A 17,658-nucleotide genomic window follows, 5' to 3' on the forward strand; every position below is an offset into this window, starting at 1 on the left:
GGAATAACAGAACACTGTGTTCTGTATCAAATCTCATCACAGCTGCACATTAAAAAGTGTACCTCAAAGTTTTTTTTTTTTTTTTTTTTTTTTTTTTTTTTTTTTGAGACGGAGTCTCGCTCTGTCGCCCAGGCTGGAGTGCTGTGGCCGGATCTCGGCTCACTGCAAGCTCCGCCTCCCGGGTTCACGCCATTCTCCTGCCTCAGCCTCCCGAGCAGCTGGGACTACAGGCGCCCACCACCTCGCCCGGCTAGTTTTTTGTATTTTTTAGTAGAGACGGGGTTTCACCGTGTTAGCCAGGATGGTCTCGATCTCCTGACCTCGTGATCCACCCGACTCGGCCTCCCAAAGTGCTGGGATTACAGGCTTGAGCCAAGTTTCTTATTTAAAATATATAAATGCAAGATTATAATAAAATTAAATATTTCTTTATTATGCCCTTGAGTGGGGAGAAACAGTTATTCATTTCCTTCTTCTTCTCCTAGGGCTTGGTAGTAACCCTGTCCTCTTTTAAGTTCACGGCTTTTGTGGAATTTCAAATTGTCCATGGAGCCAACCTCAGGATTATCTATCCTTCATAGGATACATTTGGCAAAAATGGACTCATTTTCAGTGGGATGAAGGGGAAAGGAAATAAATGGTAATGATTTAGTCCCTTGTTAGTGAGGTATTTTTTTTAAAGCAACTTGCTTTTTACTGGTGATGAATGTTTCCAAGATATTTTTGTTCCCGAAATATTTTTTAGGCTTTAAATGCAGATATAATATCATAAAAATATCCAGAATTCATCATTCTCATCAGCTGGTAAATTATTTGTTACCTACACCCAAAGCAATCAAACAGGTGCCCCTAACGATGCAAAAATAATCCTGGATTCAAAAATTAGAAATTAAAAACCAAATACCCATTTGTTCTGAAGTATATGAATATCTTTGAACATTTTAATTGGAAAAAGTTTCTATTCACAAATAGAAGTTATCACCAAAATTTTATTTTCAATCAGATAAAGATATACTTTCAAAGGTTTATTTACAATTGAGTAGATGTTTGTCGCTGATTGAAGGATGAGGAAAGGGTTTCTGTACATAACAAACATAATGTTATTCCTTTTCTTTATTTTTTAATGAATGAAACAGTCTCAGAATTATACTTTGGCTATCAAATATAATCTGACATTTATTCTATAGCAGTCGGACAGTTAAATGAGCATACAAAAGTACCAGAATGTTACCAAAAACGTTCCTCTTATCAACTCCTCCATAAACTACCATCATCACCTGGTAATCATACTATTTTCTAATTATTAAACTTGTACAGTAATCAAAGGACCCCTTTGGATATGTATATGCTCTATCTTTGGTCCTCTTTCTTTTATAACCTCCTTTCAATCTCTAGCCCTCCGTGAAGCACTTTATCAGATAATAAGAAAATCACTCTCCCATATAAAATAATTATTTTTAAAAACGATGGCAAAGTTAATGATCCTTATTTGCTCTGTCAGATCCCTTATACTAGAACTATATTTTGTCTGTTTTGCACAGTATTTTTGCCAGGCACACAGGAGAGATGAAGAGATAGTAGTTGATGGTAATTATCATGCACCCTTTGTTTGTTCACAAGGGACATTTGCTGAAGATGAAAAATAAATTCACAACTAATTGACTGTCAGCCATAAGCTGTACTGCTGGGACTTCCAAACTACCAACTGGAGAGAAAACAACTGAGCAAATCTTGCCAAGGGCCAACTCAAAGATTAAAAACTGCCTCCCTACTTAACTTGCCTACAGCACAACTCATCAGATGAAAGGTAACTTCAGTAGTTCTGCAGTTCCCCAAAAGGCCCACTTTGGGAAATAAACCTTTAATTGCAAGTGCTATAGCTGGGCCCCCTAAGCTGCCCCTTTCAAGCCACCAATGAACAATTATCTACTGAGCACTACCTGTTTGCCTGGTACTTGTAGACTCAGAATACGATAACTAAGATATTCACAACTCTTTCCTTTGTGGTATTCAACCCCGGCAACGAAGGAGTATAGTTAGAGACTTTAAATAGTGAGAGAAAGATGAGGAAGAGAGTAATGATGCATTCCAATGGCAAACACAAATCTACTTCTTAGTTTTATTTATTTGTCACACCTACTTCAAGTTGAAGGCAAGAATCTTCATAGTTCTATACCTTATGCATGAGAGACAATCCAGGAAACCTTAAAAATTGTCTGTCTCAATGAACTATGACCCACAATGGTATAAGAACATCAACAAAATATGAACAACAATGGTAAAATATAGTCACCTCACTAATGAGTCATGTGTATGATCTGTCCAGAGGCACAGGTAAGATAAGACTGGTTTATTTAAGGGCTTAGTTCTCCCTTGGAAATGGAGCTAATCTTATCAGAATAGCAGTTGAGCTATTCATCTCTCTTCTCCCTATCTATCTTTCACCCTCCCAGATCTTCTCTCCTTTTTTTTTTTTTCCCTTTGGCTTCCTATCTGCATCTACCTTCTTTCTTTCACAAAGCCTGACTTCATAGATGATGGTTGTATGGTAGGCATTGTTAAAGTCTACCAATTTCTAATTATTTACTTTTGGTTAGATAGGAGATTAGATTTTCATGTTTCCTTGAAATTAGATGCCGTCATGTGACTCATTTGCCCAAAGGCATGTGAACGACACTCTGGACTAAGGCTTCCATGGCTTGTGCTTGACTTGCCAGCTCTTTCTCATACCCTGCTGGGGAGAACCTTGAAGCTTGGGGTCAATAGATGACAGTGTCATAAAATGACAGAGTCTCCTTCAGCCTTACTCTCTATGTGACAGTGATAAACAAATCTCTCCCTGACACCATGAATGAGAAATAACCTGAAATTTTAGAGTTGTTATCGCAGTATAACCCGCACTGATACAAGTAAAAGAAGAAAGATACTAACCAGCACATGCAATCATAAGGATGTCGGCAACAGGATTCCTTTAGCATACATTTACTCAATTGGCATGTAAGTGAAAGAATCTAACATGGGAAAATAGAGAAAAAATAAAGTTGTTGCCCTCAAAGAAAGGGCAAAAGAAGAAAAAAAAGAAATATACATTGACAAATGTAAAAACAATTATGGTAGAAGTTTATGTATCTATTTTTTAAATCAGCCAAATATGGTAAGGAAAAGTTTGGGAAATCTTTGTCTAAACAGTGTGCAGCTGGAAGCTAGGAGTCCAGTCCTGCCATGTTTTTGTAAGTCATTACCATTGTTACCATCATCAACCTATTTATTATTATAGAGCATGTGTGACTTTAGGCAACACACTGAACTTTTGTTTGCATCTTCAAAGTAGAGGGAAAAATATTCTTTCTCTTTTTTAGATTATTGAAATGTGATTAATACCCAAGAGGATAGAATGTCTATGTACTCTGAGTTCTTATGACAAAACAACATCCCAGGTAGAGTGTTTAGTGAAAAGCCCCTGGCTGAGGTTTCAATACTTGTGTACAACTGAGCAAAAGTCACTTCCCTGAGACTTGGTCTTTTTATATCTCAGCCAAAAGTGTCTATTGAGCTTTCACTGTGTGCCAGCTACCATGCCAGGCTCTAGAGATGGGCCAGTGAACAAGGCATTGTGCTTGTCTCAGTCTACAAGCTGGCAGAGAACGTGAACATTAAACTTTAAGTATTACGATCATTAATTGCATAATTACAAATGTTCTAAGAGCTCCACAGGATTCCACTGGGCCATTTCACTGACAGAACTAAGTGGCTTCTCAGGGAAGGCGGATAAACTGAGTTTGGAGGAATCTGTAAAATTAATATCACAATATACTTTTAAGGTGGCTATAATGGTTTTTAAAAATAAATGTAAAATTTTGGCAAATAGTTGGTTCTCAATAGATGTTAGTTATTGAACAGTGTCATAGAAATCTGTGCATATGTAATCAAAGGCAATGTACTAAAAGGAAAGAAAAAGGATGCAGCTTTTACCACATATTAATCCATATGCTACTACTATCATTATCACAATCAATATTAACACATCCCACTGAACTGTTTCATAATTGTACTTTTATGTTTCCCCTGACGACTCTTAATTCAACCACTAGGGAAGCCCCCGTCTTCCTGTCTGCCTTGTTTTGGTTTTGTTTCATGTACCTTTCCTGGCAACGGGGTCCATTTACTTCACTGGTTACCATAGAAGCCTGCTTGTTCTGAAGGGCAGTAAATGTTCTAGGGAAATCAGCAAACTACAGGAAGGGAAAGACTAAAAGTCTCTTGCCCAGATTATGAGTCAACCAGTAAATTCAATTCACTCTATTCCAAATTTCTTCTAGGTGGGGTCCAATCTGGGGATGCAAGTGGAAGCTTAAAGGTTGTATTACTTCAATATCTGTGTTCTATAAAATCATTTTTATTTTTACTTGAAAGATTGTAAACAGTCTGAATAAGGAAGTCCCTTGATTTTACCATTTTATTTTATTTGATGACTAACTTCCTTTTATTGCTTCATAAATTGAACCTCATGGAATGTTTGCTTACTTCTCATTGCATGAGGAATAAAAAGGAATTGCTTAAGTGTGTTTGATGATCATTGTAAATAGTATATAGAACAGGACTGAAAATATAGACCTGCTCAATAGTGGGCATAGAGTGAAAGATATTGAATATTTATATTCATAAATCACAGTAAAATTTTCAAGATGGACCTATAAAAAGAAAAAAAAAAAGTTAAGTATTAGTGTATAATCCAGAGCTGAAGTTCGGCCAACATGGATTTCAAATGAGTAAATCATTTCATTCATTTGTACAAAAGGGACAACTAACATATACTCTGTCAGACACATATGATTTCATTTACCCCTCTAAATAAACTTTGAAGTAATATTGTTATTGTCATTTTTGAATGAGAAAATTAAAATTAAAATCACAGAGAGACACATAGCAAGTGCTTTTTAAAAGGGTCCTTAGTCCCTCAAGAACAGAAAAATCGGAATTTTATTATTTCAGTTGTTTATGAAGTAAACTAAAATGTATATAGTTCCTAGCAACTTAGCAAAAGTATGATTTTTAAAAAACATAAAGAAGAGGACAACTGTGCCATTCATTGCAGCACAAAAGCAAAGTTACATAGAGACAAGAGTACAAAAACAAGGGCCTTTGCTCTGTTGTTTGTTGAAAAGGAAGTGTCATTATATTGGTAAAAACAGCCCTGTCCTTTCACTCAGTGGAAAGAAATCAGAAATCCAACCTGGAACAGGCTTGGGCTCAGTGGAAAAATATGTCCCAGTGCAAAAGTAATGGCTGTTGTAGATTAACAACCATTTACAGCTTTTTATCTTGGTTAAACTGCTATCTTCCAGACTGTAAAAGATAACTTGGGCTTGTTGCAGAGCTTTTTAAAGAAAACACTCCACCTCTTAGAAAATCCATCTCCCTGTGCTTTGCTCGGGAGTTTGAAGTCATTCTGTCAATATCTTGGAAATAACATTTCTGAAAAGCAGATTGTTAGCCTGAAGTTACATCTTCCACCAGTGAAATATTTACCTTGCCTAAATAGCAGGTGGGGCTTTAAAGTGAGAGGATATCTCTGTAGAGAATTTCTGAGCTTTCCATTAGAGAAACACAAAGATGTATTTTAGGGAATTGCAGAACTGCTGCATCCAAATCAATTCCAACACTTAATGAGAAAAATGCAGAATCTATCATTATTCCTGTTAGCAATTAGTAAATGAGTAGATTTCACCTTGGAGATTCTCAGAGCAAAAAAATTACCATCTCTTCTCTATATACAACAAGATTTCACCCACACTAATAACTGGAGACTTCACAGACTGTAAGGCACACAACCTATCACAGTAGAGCTGGTGAGATTTTAAGATCAAATATAATTATTCAACAAGCAGAATCAAAAGGCTCCATGTCTATACACACTTGGTAAATAGCCAGGATGTAAACTGTCAGCCCCAGGATTCAGTGTTTCCCTGTATCTTGCATACTCTACGCAGTTTGCTCTGAATCTTTGCTCAAAAAAAAAAAAAAAAAAAAAAAATTCCAGTGATTCATTCTCCTCTAATCTTAGAAAGCATTTCCACACCAAAGTGGACTTTATTTTTCTTCCACTCTCAGTCAGCATGGAGTAAGAGAGGTCAGGGGCCTTTTTGCTAATCCTTTCTCTGCCACAAATCACAAATCACCTCTAAGACCTGGTGTAAGTAGCTTCTCATCTCGGCCTTCCTGCCTGCCTTCATCTGTGGAGTGTGGGGGTTGAGCAGGAAGATTCTGAAAGCCCCTTCCAACTTGAGGATTCCCTGGTAATATAAAGCTGTTCCCAGGTGTCTGGCAAAACTCCTAGTTTCTGTCTCTCTTGTTTCCCAATGTACAGTTAAATTACGGGTCCCTCAACTGAATTTCAATTAAAAAAAGGCTCTTACCCAGGGTTAATTGCAAGTTTTGAAAGGGAGAAGGGAAGAGCCCACATGAAGAGTTGCTGAGAGCCCAGCAATTGCTACCAGGACTAGAATCAGCATATCTGTTCTGCCAAAATTCTTCTCTGAGGTCACAAAGGCCAATCCTCTTAATAAAAGAAGTAGGTTCAGCTAGAATTTTCCCACCCAATCTAACAATGACGGAATTTCAAGACAGTGTTCAGTTGCTGTCATAGGAAATTGAAGTTTTTAGATCGAAGCTGGTATTACTAGCATCTCTTGTTAAGAGGCAAACCAGAAACAATAAACTTTTATCCAGGAAAGAAAAAGTGTTTATTTAAACCCACAAGTATCCATTGCTGTCTCTCAATATGCCCAGCCGCAGGGCCATAGTAAGAGGTTCATAGGCTGAGCCCTTCCTGCTCTGGAGTTCCGTCCCACATCACATCAAATATGTTAATACATACATACCCAATCTCATCCTAAATCTAACATTTTTCTTTAAACTGCAAAAGGATTTTTATAATTTCATTTCTGAAACTTTCATTTTGCAGTGTATTTCTCTTATTTTGTAGCCTATAATTTTTTCCAGGTTTTAAATTTTTTCATCAGCTTTTAAAAAGTTTCATGTCTACAGTGCCCAATGAATTAAAATCTCCCTGATTAGCCTTACGTTCAACATTCTTCTGAAAATACACCAGACCATCAGAACTGGGCACACAGTAAAAGTCACAATCAATGAAGCCTCTTCCAGATACCCCACAAGGCGGTTACATTCCCTGAAGCCAAACTATATTCTGGAGACTTCAATGTCAAGTAGGCTGGGTTCCAATTTGACACCAGGACCCTTAACCTCTGGGAAGACCAAATTCAGGAAAAGAAACAAAAGTAGTAGGTTTCCCTTCAGAATATAAGTTTGAGGACCATTCAAATATGGACTTCATACCCTTCTGGAATTGATTCTTCTTATCTCATTATACATTGACCTTTGAAATGGAGCTTTGCCCTGTATACTGTAGCTGTATTGAATGATGTTTCTGGTTCCTGGGATGGGAGTTTTCAGGCAAAGCAACCTGGTGCCAGGGAAGACGGGGATTGTAAACCAGAAACTTTGTGCTGTACCTGGTATTGGAAAAATAATCAGTCTGCCAGAACAGACATCTTCTGCATTCCAATACCTAGTATCGAATCTAGAAAACATTTTAATTGTTCTCACTCATTTTTTTCTATGACAAAACTGTTGGCTCAAGAGGGGAAAATAGTCCCTGATAATCTTGATTACATTAAGGGGTCAAAGATCCATTTAGGACAGCTATTCTTGTCCAGCGTCATTTTCAACATCAAGAACGTAATTCAATAACGCTCTCTTTGAGTGTTTCAAAGCAAAATCACTTTGAGCCTTCATGCAATGGACTAAGTCAATAAAGTCCATTGAAAATTGAGATGGTAAACCTCTCTAAGAATGTGCAGTTTAGAGTCATATGTATGAGAAATTTCTTCTTAACACGTACTGGCCCCCTGATGAATGCTACATCTTCCCCAGATCTTTCATGGCTGGGTCTTGGTTTGCACCCAAAAATGTACTATGGTGCTTAGAGACCTGACAGGAGTAAGTGGATATTCTATCCCTAACCCAAAACCAGTACCCATGCCTGACAGAGGAATAGAACATGTGAAATTCACACTTTCCTGGAATATCCAAAACATAAGATGTCCATGCCAGAGAAGAATCCTCTATGAAATGACATTTAGGGGACAAATGGTAAAATGCTCTCCACAGCCACACACAGTTTCTACTGATAAATCTGCCTTCTCCTTTTATCCAAGATGGAAGGAAATGGTAGAGAGGGGTGGGGGTACTGGGAACCAGCATTGTCAGCCTACACAACTCTTCTCTTCCCAGGAAAGAACATCACAAACTGCAAAGAAAGGAGAAAGACTTGTGGACAAACTAATTTCAGTTTTTCCACATCTACTCACTCTTGAGATGAAAATCATAGCATATTGAGCCAGTTTTATATTTCAGAAATGTGCTGCCTGGCCTTTTCCTGAGTTGTGTATTATTCCATTAAACAAAATGATAGATATTTGTATAATTTAAAAGTGACTGGCCCAACCTACCTTTTTTATGGTGATGGGTTTTTTTTATTCAATTGGAAGTAGTACCAGGTAAAATAGTAGCTCTTATCCCTGATTTAATAGCAAATGGATAGTAGCCTGCATATTTGTTTTGTAAGTTATTTTTTAAATATTTACACTGATACAGTCTTATGTGGATATCACTGACCATGTGATATATTAATTACATCATGTCTTTTCTACTAATTGTGCATTGAGTTAGACAAAATTCCTGGTAAAAGAAAACATTGTGGTTAGGGTATTAAAGCTTTCAAGTAGGATATGACAAAAAGCAGGTAATAATATTATCCAAGAAGAGGATTATGTTGGAAGAAAATTGAGTTAGGTGGCTTATTAGGATTCTTATTGAATTTTAAGAACTTTCTGATTTGTTTTGCTCTTAGAAGGGGCCCATGTACTGTCCTTTGAAAGCATATTATGTAGTCTGTAACCATATCTGCCATGATTAACATTTTTGAGAGAGTTTAACTTTTAAATGAACTTGGGAGACTTACCACTGAGACTGTTTTGAAAACCAGTTACGTATTTCACAACCTTATGAAATTATAAACATTTTAGCTATTTTCTCTGGCTTCTGATTAGAAGTATGTATAGAATCCCATCATTTTAATTAACATTTTTCTTGCTAATTTAGAAATTGAGGCCCAAAGTTACGAAATGACTGGCTTCACTGCTACTTACTGGCAAGAGATCTAACATAAAGAGTTCTTTCTATCCCATTCTGGTATTTTGACTTATTTCAATAATTTGTATTAATTTGGTTAGATCTTTGGAAGAAAACTAAATGTCTTTTAGTGCAGCTATTCATGTTTGTCCTCGAACAAGGTATTTGAGAATCTTGAAATTAATCATGTATTCATTCATTCAACAGACATTACTGAACCAATACTATATACAATTGATTTTAAGCGAGTAAGGGAGAAGGAGAGTACAAAGTATGTAACTCTCAAGAAGGTTTTGGTCTTGCAGAAAATATATTATGCCTTTACAATTCTCAAGGCCGACTCACCCAGTAGGAACAGTGTCTAAGGCCTACAATATTTTTAGGGGCTATGAAAGGTTTTAATATTAATATATCTTCAAATCAGAAGAAAAAATGGATATATTCAGCCTAGATTATATTTGTCTTTATACCAATACAGTCATAAAATATAACTGTCACTAATTTTTTTTTATGGAAAAGGAGTCCCACAAAGGGAAAAGTGCCTGGTGCCCATGAAAGTCGTATTGTAGCTCTGAAAACAATACTCCAAATATCTACCTCCAAAATTTTACCCTAAAACATTGAGAAAGCTAAATTTTCAGAAACAGTCTCAGAAAGCTGAACATATCATTTACTCCAGTTACCATCTTAGAGGCCGTATAAATCTACCACCTATCTCCATTTCTGAATAGAACTCTTGGGAATTATACTTCACACTAAAATTTCCTTCACAGAGGTCAGGGGACAATGACAGCTCACCAGCAGATAATGGTTTTCTGATCTCTGGAACCAAGCAGGCTTTCTACACAGATCTCCTAGAACTAAAACTCCACGGCCTCAAGTTTATGCCATTTTATGATCCTGGCACAGCCTTCCAAACAGATTAACTTAAGATTTTCCAAACTATATGACATTAATAGATGTTGCTGGGAAAAAAAAAAATTTTATGACCAGATAATTTGGGAGCATGCTATATATAATATACCGTGCTCTTGTAGGTTATCAATTAGCATAGTAAATGTTATCAGATGTACTACTGGAAAGAAACCCTGGTTAACTTTAATCCAGCATTTTCCAAACTTGTTTGAATACAAGGCTGTTGTTCAAGAAAGTTTATTAACACTTCACAGGAAACCAGTGTGTCATGGAACATAATTTGGAAAACATTAGTCTATATAAGGCATAAGCAAACTTTTTATGTAAAGAGGCATATCATAAATATTTTAGGCTTTAGAGCCAGATAATCACTGTCACAATTACTCAAATCTGAAGTTGTGGCAGGAAAACAGCCATAGACATTACATAAACAAATGGGTGTAGCTGTGTATTCCAGTACAACTTTACTTAGAACACAAGCAGTGGGCTGGATTTAGCCCAAGGGCTCTAGTGTGCTAACCCTTGGTCTATGCTTTCCACGAAACCTTTTCAGAGTAGCTATAGCTATACCAAAAATGTTACAAAGTCATCTTTCTTCATGTTAATATTCAAAAACAATCAATCCAATTTAAAGTTTTTTGCAAAGTATCTTTTTGGCCTGAAACTAATGTCAACTCCCATAAATGGCTACTCTTTCCATCAAAGTTCTTAAAAGTGTTTGCCAAAAGACAGGAAAGATACCCATTAAAAAATAAACAGTGGATATGATTGGATGTGAGACCACAAAGGATTTTTGTTTTCTTCATTGTACTTTTCTGTAACATTTTTGTAATTAGAAACTAAAATAGTGGAAGTGAGGTAGGAGGTGGGACTCGACTCCAGAGACAGGGCTCAGACACGAGACCAAATTGAGGACTAGCTAAAACAGTACCCCAGGCAGAAGTACCTCTCAATAACACAGGCCCACCGGTGTGCCATGTGAATTTACCATTGCCATGGCAACACCCAGAAATTACTGTCCCTTTCCATGGCAATGACCTGACAACCTGAAAGTTACCACCTTTTTCCTAGAAATTTCTGCATAAACCATCCCTTAATTTGTATAGAAGTAAAAGTGAGTATAAATATGACTGCAGAACTGCCTCTGACCTGTGCTCTGGGCACACTGCCTATGGAGTAGCCCTGCTCTACAAGGAGCACTACCTCTGCGGTTGCTGTGCACTGACGCTTCAATAAAAGTTGTTTTAGGCCACCGGCTCACCCTTGAATTCTTTCCTGGGTGGAGCCAAGAACCCTCCTGTGCTAAACCCCAATTTTGGGGCTTTCTTGTCATGCATCAAGGGTTATTTTTTTAAATTATCTTCCTACAGTTCAGCATTTTTTAAAGCCCTTCTCCATAACACCCCTTTATATTTGCATGGCACTGGGCAGTTCCCACAGCCTATTTATGTATTTATTTATTTATTGTATTTATTTCATCTCCCCTTCTCAGCTCCCCTTCTAAGTAAAATAGGACAAATATAGGTTCTGCTCTCAGTTTTTCTCAGTCTCATCTCCAAGTTCTAACTCTGACAACTTAAATTCTCACCTCTTTAAGGCTGTTTCCTAAATGTACATTCCTAGTCTTAATTCATCTCATCATAATCACCTTGGAATTTACTTAACATGCAAAACGCTGGCTGGCTCCACCTGAGACTTAATTAATCAAAATATTCGAGGATACAGAACCTGGGTGTGTTTCAAAAAATTCCATAGGAATTTAGATGTGTACTCGTTTGTAAAAAAAAAAAAAAAAAAAAAAAAAAAACAGTAAACACTTCTTTTAACTTAATCATGATACCTTTTTTCTTGGTTTATCTTCTGCACCAGATTCTTAAAAGCAAGGAATATGGCTTATTTATCTTTTTACACTTTTTATAACTATTTAGCATCTCTATGCTCATTGACATGCAAGATGGATTTTATTTTGGCCAGCAAAACAAATAAATATGTGGTAAACTTAAAAGATATATCTACATTTACTCACTCTATTTTCTTACCTTTTGCGTACTCCCTAAGTTACTACATTTAGGGTTTTTTTGCTGCCACACCACTGCCATTCTTTCCAAGGGCACCAACAGTTCTTTGGTTGCTAAATCCAAGGAACACATAAGCACTCATCTTTTTTGTTCTGTCTCCAGCTTTTGACACTGATGACCATTCCCTTGCTGCTGAAATGCTGCTACTTGATATCTACATAAATGTCCCATAAATACTGCTAGTGCAAACTCCAAACTGAACACATCTTTATGGCTTCAAATGTGCATTTTCTGCTTTGTCCCCCTCTCTCGAAATGGTGCCATCATCCAGCTAGATTTCCCCAAAAAAATACCCAAGTATCAGCCTGAAGTCACTATTTTGTTTATTCCATTTGCCTTTTACAATCATCAACAGTTACCCACAATTCCAAAACAAGCTGCTGGCTTGGCAGCAAAACCTCTCTGAAGTGATTGACAATTACTAACAGTCTTGATGGATCTAACTTATTGTGAATATGTGACTTTTACTGTGCAAATATTAATGTCTTCATTACTGCCCAGCCCTCCCTGAGGTTGTGATATAATATACTTTATATACATCATATTGCCTCTCTAGGAATATCAAAAAGATGTCTAAACCCCAAAACATTCCACCTCAGCAAGTCCTGGAGATTATGGACTTGTACGTCCTATATCCTAACTAGCTCTCAAGGTCTTCCAATTTTATCCATCTCCTTAGAGAAGGCAACTAGTATCTCTTGCCTGGATTGCAGCGGCAGCACCCCAACTGCTTCTGTTGTCCAAAATCTTGCCTTCTCAAATCCTTTTTCCACTTGCAGCCAGAATAATCAGAAGAGTTCAATCTTCTCTCCCATTCTGCTTCTATCATACAGTCCAAAGGCAGAACACGACCTAGAAAGCCCCAGATGTTTAGGATCCTGCCTAACTCTTCAACCTTATTGCTCATCACTTTCTATTCCCAATTCTGCCACACCAAGCACCTTTAAATGCCTCCATGTCCTGCTCTCTTTCATGTTCAGCCTCAAGGACTGGACTCCTAAGTATTTGTTGAATCAATGAATAAATTCATACTTTCAGGGCTACTAAGAGAGAACTCATAGGTATTTCTTCTGAGCAGAGTCCTGCTATTTTTTAATTCTTCTCCTTTTGGTGCAAGAAATGGGAGATGGAGGTAGCAATGACTATAAGTAATATTTTTAGTTAATAAATATAATGGTATAGGGCCACAGGGCATGGTGGCTCACACCTGTAACCCCAACACTTTGGAAGGTGGAGATGGGAAAATTACTTGAGCCTAGGAGCTCGAGATCAGCCTGGGAAACATAACGAAACTCCATCTTTACCAAAATAAAAATTAAAAATTAGCTGGGTGTGGTGGTGCACACCTGTAGTCTCAGCTATTTGGGAGGCTGAGGTGAAAGGATCAACTAAGCCTGGGGAGGTCGAGGCTGCAGTACACAATGATTGTGCCACTGCACTCCAGCCTGGACAACACAGTGAGACCCTGACTCTAAATAAATTAACTATTTAAATTAAATAAAAATATTGGTATGGATGCAAGTAACTTAAATGTTATGACCAGACACAAATGTCCTGTTGCCCTAATAACATTTCAAAAGTATTTCCTGGAATTTGAGCAGTTTTCTACTAACAATGACATTTAACATTGGCAGCAGTTGTATCTGTAGTTCAAATTATTAAACATCCACCATGCACACAACATTTGATATACCTTGTATAAATTATTACTAATCCTTGTAATAAACACATAAGGTGGGCATAATTATCTCAGTTTTAAGGATAAAGAAACTGAGTGTTCTAGACTTTGATTGATTTTCCCCAAGGTCACAATTTTAACAAGTGATAAAAACATTCTTCATCTGCAAAACCTTTTCTATCCTCCACACTGAGAATGGGCCACACTGCTAAGCAAGCCTGAAGAGATGATGAATCATGGGTGACAGGGAAGGGAAAGCAGTCAGGGAGGCAAATGGGAGAATCAGAGTAAACTGGAAATGAGGAGGGAGGAGGAAAATGGATAGAACTTATAAACTCCTTAATTATTAACATATCTGGCTAGATTGTAAATCCTATCAAGGAAGGGTCCAAATTCTTTTACTTACTTCTTTATCTTTTATACTGCCTGAGATAAGGCTGGAAACAGAGTGGGTACTTAATGAACACTAAGGAACTAACCACTTATTAATAAGATGTTGACTAATTATTGCCAACATTAATCAGTGCCTACTTCTCCCCACCCTTAAGATAGAATGTAGAAGAGATCAGAGCAAGGTGTGGCAAGTGTAGTGAGGCTTATCAGGAGAAGGAATTGCAGTGCCTATAAAGACTTCCTCATTAAACCTTCTGACCTAGGATAATTCTGAAAAAGTACTAGTTGCCAAAGAACCAAAGTCCTGAGTTTGACTTTCAAGGAACTGAGTTCATGAGGAACAAGTTGGATTTCCACCAATGAACTGTTTAGACATTGGTTCTCATATTTACAAATATTTACTAAGCACTCTGTAGCCAGGTAACGGTAAACACTATGCATGGAGATATTCAAACCTCCACATATATCCAACTGGTATAAATATGCCTTAAAATGGCTTTTTGTTTGCCTAAAAAGCCCAAACAAAAATTTTCTAAACTATCAGATATGTAAACAATTACCATTTTACCTCCAATATGCCTGAAAAAGGCCCTGGAGAAAGTGCTTGACCAAAATGAGGAAGCAAAAGATGGAAAGCAGAGAATCCAGTGCAGGAAAGAAAATAAAGGAACACCCAGGGTGACGATGAGGGGCTGTCTCAGGATGCTAGCTGCATAGCAGGTCTGGAGAACAACGAGTTTAAATTTTAAACAAGAGAAAGGAGAGCTCCGGGGGGATGCTTCTATTAAAAAAAATAATAAGACATAAGCTTACTAATGTGTTAGAAGATACTGAAAAGAGGTAACCAGAGTTGGAAGGCTACTATGTGATAGGTACATGGAAAAACTGAGCAAATGAAAACTTTAGCAAATTAAGTTCAACAAAAACTAAAGTTGTTCAAAAAAGAAAGTAAAATCACATGTACTAAGTGGCTCAGTTGAGAATAACATGTACATAGTCTTCATAAATAAGGAATATTTATTTTACCATAAAATAGGGCCTTTTTTTTTTTTTTTTTTTCAGTAGAGATAGGGTTTTGCCATGTTGGCCAGGCTGGTCTCGAACTCCTGACCTCAGGTGATCCACCCACCTCTGCCTCCCAAAGAGCTGGGATTACAAGTGCGAGCCATTGTGCCCACGCAATAGAGCTTTTTAGAAAGAAAAAACTTTAGTACAGGTTGGTGAGGTAAACTCGAAAGGGTATAACAGAGATTACATCCTCGAAAATATATTCCTTATCACATGGTCAGAACAATGTATATGCCCAAACTTCCAGATGAGACATTCAAAGACCTGCTGCCTTCTCTCTTCTAGATACACAAACTAGGGAAAGTCATATGACTACTACCTAACTCCTTAAATATATAAACAGAAACACCTACCATGTCTGAAACATAGGTGTGTTCAATGTGTTTAAAGCTGCCCATGCCTCAGTTTTCTCATCTATAAAATGGAGATACTCACATTAATCCCCTAAAAACTGTTTTTCCCATTCTGGAAGTGGAATTGAAGGAAGTTCTTTTTCCTCTTAGTGAGTGAGCCTTTGCAATAGAGACACTGGTTCATTAAAAAAAAAAATTAAGTAAAACATGCAAACTTTGGCCTGCTGTCCTAACAGAGACCCTGTGGGGGAGAAAGTGATCCCTACTCAAAGAGAGTTTGTGTTACACTTTCTCCCCATTCCAGGCTCAGTTCATTGTACAGCAAAGCAGGAGACAGGTGTGTTTGGGGTTGGTTTCTGTCCTCCCACAAAAGAAATGTTGAAGTCCTAACTCCTAGAATCTGTAAATGTGACCTTTATTGGAAATAGGTTCTTTACAGCTTTAATCAAATTAAGATGAGGTCTTTAGGGTGGGTTACAGCCCAATATGACTGTGTCCTTGTAAGAAGAGGGAAATCTGGACACACAGAGAGAGAGGAGGATGGCAGGTGAAGACATCCACAGAGGGAGAAGAATGCAGCAGCCGCAAACCAAGGGACGCTGAGGATTGGCAATCACCACCAGAAGCTAGGAGAGCCAGGGATGGGTGCTAACCAGGGTCTCAGAGGGAGTGTAGCCCTGCTGACATTCTGATTTCAGATTTCCAGCCTCTAGAACTGTGAGACAGTGAGATTCTGTTGTTTGAAGTCACCCAGTTTGTAGCACTTTGTTACGGCAGCCCCAGGAAACTAAGTCAGTGATGTCTTCCAGATCCTCAACAAAACCAAGTCCTTCTTGTCCACTTCCATCCGCAGTGGTGCAGCTTGGGGGCACATCCTTCTGATGCCCAGAGAAAGACACATCAAGCCTTCCCAGAGTACAGTCCTGACACCTGAAGGGGCCAGTTGGCAGGCACCTCATTCACTGACCACAACGAAGGTGGCCAAACATTCCAAAGGTGGGCTATCAGGGACAAAGTAACTCTCTAATCTATTAAAAGCAAAACAAAACAAAACACAGAATTAAAAGCTGTAACACCTACCTATTTCAAATACGATTAATTGTACTACTGGTATCTACAAATTAAAGCGCTGAATTATATTCATCTCATCTGTTAGCTTTCTGTTTAGAAAGCTATACGCTTCACATACCTTATGGGACAATTTGGTGCCTAAAAGTTCATTACAAAGTGACATATGTTTGGGACGACCAAGGCCTCGTAGGAGAAATTGTGCCAGGAATGCCTTTCTAAGATATTGCCTTGCGGTGTTCCTCTAAAGATAAAATATTTAAATGGCAAAAAGCATTACTCTCAATGTGGGCATTGTTGCTTGTTTCTTATCAACATGGTTTTGAAAAATAAAAATAAGGAAAAAAAAATTTTTTTTTAATCCTCATTAGTTCACCGGTGGAAATTAAATAACAGAACCAAGAGAAAAGCAATGTATAGTCTGACTGCCAGATATGCAAATGAAGTGTGTGAAGAACTGTCCCCATTAGCTGCCTGTCTGCCTGGAGAACCAGGCCTTGCATCTGACATGCCTTACAGGTTAATTGGGGACAGCTGCTTGTTTGAAGAGTCTAGCAGTTATTCTGAGGAACCAGCTAGCCAAATCTATCCTATTTGATTATGAGTAAAAATGCAGAACTTAAGTCTTCTCAAGAGAAACAAACAACAACAAAAAAAAAGCATGTTTTGAAGGTGGGAGTAAAAAAATCTGAATTTTTCCCAACAGTTGAAGCTGACATTTAATACTGTCAAGAATACTAAATTGTCTCATTCAGACTGCTTTTTAACCCTTATATTACAAATAGGTAAGCTAGGCACTTAATATGATGCAGTTTCTGAACCAGCTGGGGAACTCAATGATTCTAAAATATTCTAGGATTATCATTTACTTCCCTGTCCCTGTAGAATTTTC

Source organism: Trachypithecus francoisi, unplaced genomic scaffold (assembly GCF_009764315.1).
Source record: "Trachypithecus francoisi isolate TF-2019V2 unplaced genomic scaffold, Tfra_2.0 Lachesis_group11, whole genome shotgun sequence".
Classification (NCBI taxonomy): Eukaryota; Metazoa; Chordata; class Mammalia; order Primates; family Cercopithecidae; genus Trachypithecus; species Trachypithecus francoisi.